We start from the raw sequence: 7030 nt of genomic DNA on the forward strand, positions 1-7030 counted from the left end.
CCCCCTCCGCGCGCGCCCCGGCCTTTCACTCTGGCCTCGCGCGCCCCGGCTCGAGTCCCCGCGCGTCTTCTGTGGCTCGCCCTCCCCTCCCTCACGCCCCGTTTCCCCGCCATCCCTGCTTTCACTCCCTGCCTCTGCCCGCCATGCTCCCCTCCTTTGCTTTCCTGCGCGCCCCCTTTAACTCTCCGCCCCCAGGGGTGTCCTCGGGGTGCGGGGGCCGCTCCCTGCGCTCGGTTTTGCGCGAGACAGTGGACTGGACAAATGGGGGTCGGGTCCGCACGGGGGAAGCAAACACAGAATCGTTATTTTGATTGAGGTGAAGGAATTAGGAGCGCGGAACCTGACCCCTTTATTTCGTGGCCCACTGTTCTTTCGCCCTCCCGTAGGAGAAGGCAGTTGCTCCAGCCTGTATCTGTATGAGTGCTTACCTTGGGTAGTGACCAAAGCACCTCTTCTCAGCCGGGTTCTGGGACTCACGGCGTCTGTTTCCCAGTTCAGTGCCTGAGGCTTGATGGGGCTGGAACTTATACTTCGCAACCAAACCGAGATTTAAAGTACTTTTTGCATCCCTGCTCTCAGTTATACTAAGGAGCTAACTACTACTGCGAGTGCCATTAGATGCCCTTTGCGGCCCGGGTAGTTTTCCCCGTTGGTAAAGGTATTGTAGCCTCTTTGGGTTCTTCCCTAACATCGCCATTCCGCCAAACACGAGGTTAGACTTTGGGGTTGGCACTGAGGTGGCGATGGAGACCTTAGTGGTGGGTGGCCTGTGGATGCTGAGCTGTATTTTCTACTGTTCTCTGGAAAATCAAGTAGTCTTCTGCGAAGCAGTTTTCTCGTATGATAAATGAGTGTTTGGAGGGCTTTTGTGTGTATGAAGAGTTGCGGATAGTTGACGTAGTGTTTCAGCAAAGGAGAAGAGCAATGTTTGCAGAGCAGACTGCAGAAGGGAAATTTACTGGTAGTTGATGGTGTAAAAGTGGGTTTACAGATCTGTGTTGGCAAGAGCTGATGCAGTTGTACTTGAAATGGCAATGCACGTATATTGTGTAAAGTGAAAAAAAAATCGTCCCTCCCACCTGTGTCTTCCAACCATCCAGTCCCTGCCCTAGCATACATGACAGTGCTGTTTTCTGCACAGCATGATCTATATGTCGTTGGAAATTAACATGTAGAAGTTAGTGTTAACTTACTGTTCTTTCTTTGATACATACTTTAAGTCTTTTTTTTTTTTGGTGGAACCGGAGATTGAACTCAGGCCTTTGTACTTGTCAGGCAAGCGCTTTTTCTACTGAACCATCTCCCCAGCCTCTTTCTTAGTCTTATAACCACTTGGATTCATAGTTTTCGTGCTGGGACAATTTTAATAGAGTGTTGTGAGTAAAGTATTGCTATAAAGTAGCATTTCTGTTGGTACTTGATTGGGAAGAAGGCTATTTCTGGAGGTGCTAAAGGAGGTCCTGTGGAGGGGGTTAGTATATTCTTAAGGAAGCACCACTCCTGTTGGAAATGGTGTTTTTTTTTTTTTTTTTTTTGTGGTTGGGTGTTTTGGTATAGGTTGGATCAGGGACAGGCTTTCCTTTGGGCTTTTTTTCTTTTTCTTTTCTTTCTTTTTTTTTTTTGGTCTTTGAGACTGGGTTTCACTGTGTGGTTCAGGCTGGCCTTGAACTCAAAGTGATCCTCCTGCCTCAGCCTCTGGAGTGCTGGGTTACAGGCATCCTATTATTAGTTTTTAGAGGAATGTGGTTTTTTAGTTTAGAGGCAGTGATAGTCATCAGGGCATGAGGTAGATAAGTATTTTTTTGTTTGTTTGAAACAAGATCTTTCTGAATATTCCAGGCTGGCCTTGAGCATTTCTATGTAGCCCAGGCTAGCCTCCAATTTATGGTGATCATCCTGCCTCAGCTGAGTGCTGGGAGTATTAATTAGAAATCAGAAAGCTAGATCAAAAGATCCCTTTTGAGAAGAGGGTAAGTTTGTAGACTTTTGCCCTCTTGCTCCTTAGTTGAGAGCATTCTTGATGAGATGAGTGATTTGTAGTTGACAGCAGCATCCATCTTTAGAACACAGTGTTTTGGCTCCTTAGCCATGTGTGATGTTTGTTAACTTCCTGTTTAGAGATAATCAAAGGGTCTTAGTAGAGGCCTAATTCAAATACTTGTCTAGAAGCAGTGTAACCAGGTTCTTTGATAAGCTGTTCAAATCTGAGTTCTGGTAGTAATTTCTGCTGTGTATAAGCCTACAGGATGGTGGGAGAGGTGTGAGGCATTTGTTCTAAATCTTAGAGCCCTATAATATTTTCAAAAGTTGTATATTGTCCCGCCTAATTTTGGGGGGAGTTCTCTTTCCTTTTTCTGATTCCACTTTGGCTAAAGTGGACCAGTTGATCAGGTTTTAGCTTGACAGCAGCAGGATGGAAGAGGTGTCAGTTTGTCAAAGATACATGCTAAAACCATTGGGTTCATTCCAGCTTTTAGCAGTTAGGCTTGTGTGTTATATGTAAAGCAAACCTCTTGTTTTAATTTGTAGATACCTCCCCCCTCAAAAAAAAAAAAAAAAAAAAAAAAGGCTGGAAGTGCATTTGTAGGGAAATAGCAGCAGTGTTGTCCTGGGTTATCGACTGGAGCATGTTCCATGTTAGCCAGTCCATTGAGAGTCACACTGACAAGCAGCCCCTTGGCATTTAGCTCTGATGGCTCATGTTGCTTGGCTCATTGAGAAAAGCCAAGCAGCTCTGGTTGATTAAAACAACTGCTAGAGAAATCATAAGATTTGAGCCATCACTGGGGACTGAGGGACTTTCTTTTTCAGACTTTTGTAGTATTTGAATCCCTGTATCATTTCACAGTACAATAACCTGACATTTTCTGAGATAGTTTGGAGGAAAGAAAAATAAATAAAAAGACACACTAAGATTGACTGTAAATCTAATCCTGTCATAAGGCTGTCTACCTCTTGATGGGGGCGGGGGGTGGGGAGAATCCAACCTATCAGACAATGCCACACAAAGTTGCAGTTCCCCTTCTGCTGGCTAAGCCTGGAAAAGATACATAAGGAAGTTATGTTTCTCTTGAAAAGGACTGGTTCTTGGGGAAGAAAGCGTCTGTTAGCCTGTCGTATGGTTTATTCTTAGTGACCTGTGAAACTTTTTTTTTTTTTTTTAATTTAAGGGCCGCGGAGATAGCTCAGTAGAATAAGCACAAAGGCCTGAGTTCAATCCCTGGTTCTGAGGAAAAAAAAAAAAATTAAGACAAGATCTCTCTAGTAACTCAGGAAGCTTGCCTTGAACTTGCTATGTAGCCCAAGCTGGCCTAAAACTTTTTCTTTTTTTAAAAAATTTTTATTTGTGTGTGTGTGTGTGGCCAGCTCAGCCCACCAGGGGGCGGGGCTGGCTGCCATGTGGTGCTGGGGGATTGAACTGCGGTCCCTGTGCTTTGCTAAGCTTGTTCTAAGTAGGTGCTTTAGACCACTGAGCCATCTCACCAGCCCAAGGCCTAAAACTTTTGATTCTCCTGCCTCAGCCTTCCAGGTGTCCTCTATTTACAGGTGTGTGCCACTAAGTTTGGTTGTATTGAAGCTTTTCTGTAAGTATGGCTTAAGGAGTGTGGTTGCTGTGGAAGCAGTAAAACAGGGACATTCTGTTTGTGTAATAGTGATGAAAGCCTCTGAAGAATAGGTTGAATCTTTCATTTAGTTGTTTTGGTACTGGGGATTTAACCAAGGGCCATTGCTCTAAAGTACAATCACATTTATTTATTTATTTATTTATTTATTTATTTATTTTGAGACAGGCCTCACTATGTAGGTCAGGCTGGCCTTGAACTCACTGTATACAGTTCATTGTGCTCCTGCTTCAGCTTCCCAAGTGCTGGGAAAAGAGGTATGTGCTACTATGCCCAACTAGATCTAATCTTTCATAATTTTCTTTTTCTTTTTTTTTTTTTTTTGGTACAGGGTCTCACTGTGCAGAAAAGACTCATAGTGATCCTTCTGTATTCAACCTCCCCAGCAGCTGGGATTACAGGCGTGTGTCACCACGCCCAGACTCCATCACTGGCTCAGTGCCCCTGGGGGCAGGGCCAGCTCAGCATGTGGTACTAGGGATTGAACCCTAGTCCCTGTGTTTGCCTAAGCAGGTGCTTAGTCCGCTGAGCTGTCTCGCTGGTCCTTAGATCTAATCTTTCTAATCCAGTAGGTTAACCCCTTTTGATGTTCCATCTTCACTTTCTTTTGTTGGAGGAACCAGGGATTGAACTCAGGCCTTTGTGCTTTCTAGGCGAGCGCTTATTCCACTGAGCCATCTCTCTGGCCCCTATATGCTGTATTTCTATACAGTTGCTCAAGTAGAGGAAGGCCCGTGGTCATCAATCTGAGATGAGTAGGTAGTGGCTAACTAATGTTTAGTGTCTTCCTCAGAATTTCCTAATCTTTAGCCTTAAATTGTGGTGGACTGACAAGATGTTTTGAAGGGTTTGGGCTATAATAGTACCAAAAGCAAAAGATGAATAACAACATTTATGTATATATTTGATATAGGGTCTCACTGCACAGCTGGACTTGTAGTGATCTCCTGTTTCAACCTCCTCAGCACTGGGATTACAGGTGTGCACCACCATACCTGGTCTCAGTGGCTGGTTCAGCACGCCTGGGGGCGAACCCCATCCCTGTGCTTGCCTAAGCAGGTGCTTGCTGAGCTGTCTCACTGGCCCAGTAACATATTTGAGGTACGAAATATTCAGGCCCCAGATCTGAGTGTAATTTCAGAAACATCTTTGGCAACATGTGAAATTAATATTGACCAGTAAGCTGGTAAGGAAATTAAGGAACATAATGTCAATTCCATATTCTTGAGGCATTCCCTTGTTTTTTTCACATAATATACATTTTCTAAATAATTAGGGCAACTGTTGCTTTGAATCTGACAGTCATACTTTACATCTTCTAATCAAAGCTTCCTTGATGTTCTCTCATTTTATTTTATTTTTTTGAGACAGAATCTTGCTGTGTAGTCCCAGCTGGGCTTGAACTCCTTGAAGCGAGGCTGGCTTCTAACTGGCCTGCCTCAGCCTCATGATCTCTTATTTTAGCAAAAAATTACAATCCAAAATACAGACTGGAATATAGGATTTACATTAAACACCAGGGTTCATAAATTCCTATCATGAGTCCTACTATTTTTAAATTAATTAATTAATTGAGTTTTTAATTTTAATTTTATTTTTATTTATTTATTTTTTTGGCGGAATTGGGAATTGAACTCAGGCCCTTGTGCTTGCTGGGGAAGCACTTATTCCACTGAGCCATCTCCCCAGCCCCTTTATTGAGTGTTTTGAGACAGGATCTTGTTGTGTAGCCTAGGCTGGCCTTGGTTAACTTGCAGCAATCCTCTGCCTCAACCTCCTAAGGGCTGAGACTACAGGCTTGTGCTACCACACCTACCTCTAGTATTGTAAATGTTAACTAAAGGGCTTATGTACCTTTTACGTACAAGATATTTATGAAGTTATGAAGTTAATGTTTTGTGTGGGGCTGGTGTTGGGTATTAAAACCAGTACCAAAGGTTGAGGGTCTTTTCACTGAATTGTATCCCCAGCCCTTTTTTATTTTTTATTTTGAGACAGAATCTTGTTAAGTTTCAAGTCTGGCTATTTGTGGTCCTCCTGCTTCAGTTTCTGAAAGTGATGAGATTGCAGGCATTTGCCATTGTTCTCATCTTTTTTTTTTTTTTTTTTTGAGACAAGGTCCCTCAGACTGGCGTGGAATTCATGACAATATTCTTGCCTCAGCCTCTGGAGTGCTGGGATTGATAGTATTCCTGCTTCAGCCTCTGGAATGCTGGGATTACAGGAATGTACCACATACTTGGCAGAAGTTAGTCTTTTGAAAGTATTTAAATTCCGGGCCGGGGAGATGGCTCAGTGGAATAAGCGCTTCCCTGGCAAGCGCAAGGACCTGAGTTCAATCCCTGGTTCTGCCAAAAAAAGAAAGTATTTAAATTCCAACTTTCTGGAAGGAAGGGAACAGATTTATAAGTGGCAGATTGGAGTAGTAGTACAGAGGTATAGGGAGCCTAGAAGTCCTGAATCAGACTCAGGCTTTTCTGTATATTAGCTATGTGACTTTGGATAGGGCTGGAATTAATTAATATTTATAAGTGAACCCATGTTCTCATGCATGTTAGTCAGGTGCTCTACCACTGAGTTACCAGGCTTAGGATCCTCCTGCTTCAGCCTCCCAAATAGCTAGGATCATAGGTATGTACCACTGTACCTTGCTGGTTCCTAGTTTTTGTTTTTTTTTTTTGGTGGAACCGGAGATGGAACCGGAGATTGAACTCAGGCCCTTGCGCTTGCCAGGCAAGTGCTTATTCCACTGAGTCATCTCCCTGGCCCCCTGGTTCCTAGTTTTTGAATTTCCATCTTTCTGAGTAGAAGATGTATGTAGTCTGCCTGTCACATCTTCCCTTGACTTACTGTCATCCTTAGTCTTGCTTCTTCCATTTTAGCCACAGTGACTTGTTTGTTAAGAACATCAGTCATACTCTTTATCTTAATTATTTTGCATCAGCTATTCCTGCTAGGAAAATAGTTTTCCCTATTGAGATAATGAATATGGTGTATTGCCACACTTCCATCAAGTCTTTGCTTAAATGTCACCTTCTCAGTGAGAGTTTATTCTGTCCCTCTGTGCTAAAGTTATACCTTCAGTCTCCATCCATTTCTCACTCCTAGTCCTTCCCTTCCTTCTTCTTTTTTTTTTTTTGCGGAATTGGGGATTGAACTCAGACCCTTGCGCTTGCCAGGCAAGCGCTTATTCTACTGAGCTATCTCCCCAGCCCCCTTGTTCTTTTTTCATAACACTTATTTATTACATTTATTTATTATTGGTGTTTTGAGACAGAGGCTTGCCTTGAACTCTCTTATGTAACCAGGCTGGTCTGGCGCTCACAGTATCCTCCTGTTTAAGCCTCCTCTTGAGTGCTGGGTTTAAGGAATGTGTCACCATGCCCTTTTTTTTTTTTTTTTTTTTT

The 7030-nt window shown here is 43.3% G+C and overlaps 1 protein-coding gene across 3 annotated transcripts in view; it reads left to right on the top strand.

The window, feature by feature from the left end:
* Positions 1–7030, top strand: part of Gatad2b (GATA zinc finger domain containing 2B) — a 103951-nt gene that overhangs the window by 497 nt on the left and 96424 nt on the right. The gene's annotated exons all lie outside the window — the stretch shown is intronic.

This window comes from Octodon degus, unplaced genomic scaffold (assembly GCF_000260255.1).
Source record: "Octodon degus isolate 3935 unplaced genomic scaffold, OctDeg1.0 scaffold00032, whole genome shotgun sequence".
Classification (NCBI taxonomy): domain Eukaryota; kingdom Metazoa; phylum Chordata; class Mammalia; order Rodentia; family Octodontidae; genus Octodon; species Octodon degus.